An 851-nucleotide genomic window follows, 5' to 3' on the forward strand; every position below is an offset into this window, starting at 1 on the left:
TGGATATACGTTTAATTTTTTCTTCGGTCATAATTTAAAATACTGATTTCTCCCTCGGATTTTAACGACAGGTGCCCGAAATAAAATGGCATCTCCATTTTAGACGATAAACTGTAGAAGTACCGATTGAACTTACCGTTCTGTATTTCTTTCGTCTTGTTCGTTTTCTTGACAAAACTACTAAAACAATTTAACAGCTTAGTGATGGAGACAGAAATATCAAACAAGGCGGTGTTTGAGTGAAAAGTGTCACCATGTAAAAAAGGTCCGACTTGTTTCTCAGAAGATATTAAAAAAATTGGGGGGAGGGGGCTTCTACACTATTGGGACGAAATTTCGGCGATAAACTGTTGAAGTACCTAACCTGGTTAGTATTATTTATTTATTTATTTATTTTCTATTTCGGTCATAGTTTCTCCCTCAGATTTTAACGACAAGTGCCCGGGGTTTGTTTTACTGTACACAAAGATTCGAAAAAGTTGTCAAAAAAAATATATATATAAAAAAATAAATGTTACCAAAGGCAAGATAAGTTACTTTTCTACCTAACTGGATATGTTTCTGGTGTTTTTATTTAATGTAATTTAAAATGGCGCCGGACTCTCTGTTGAACACGGTAAGTTTGGGAAAACGAGCTAAAAATAAAAAAAAACTAGACAAAATATAGACATAGGCTGAACACCGTAAGTTTGGGAAAAGGGGTTAAAAATAAAAAACTAAGCAAAATACTGTTAGAAACTCGCTCAATATATGTTACTCTAACATAGGCTGACATATATTCGGTGGGGTTTTAACAGTATTTTGTATAATTTTTATTTTTAACTTATTTTCTCAAACTTCCCGTGTCAAAG

The 851-nt window shown here is 33.0% G+C and overlaps 1 long non-coding RNA gene across 1 annotated transcript in view; it reads right to left on the reverse strand.

Annotated features, from left to right (window-relative positions):
• LOC145271147 (uncharacterized) overlaps window positions 1-400 on the reverse strand; it is a 58,587-nt gene extending 58,187 nt beyond the window's left edge. The window contains exon 1 of the long non-coding RNA XR_013865709.1: window positions 137-400. This is a non-coding gene — a long non-coding RNA (uncharacterized LOC145271147). The remainder of the gene's footprint in view (window positions 1-136) is intronic.
• Window positions 401-851: the final 451 nt, after the last annotated feature.

The sequence above is a fragment of the Euprymna scolopes genome, chromosome 46, assembly GCF_053919585.1.
Source record: "Euprymna scolopes isolate OS-2025 chromosome 46, ASM5391958v1, whole genome shotgun sequence".
Classification (NCBI taxonomy): Eukaryota; Metazoa; Mollusca; class Cephalopoda; order Sepiida; family Sepiolidae; genus Euprymna; species Euprymna scolopes.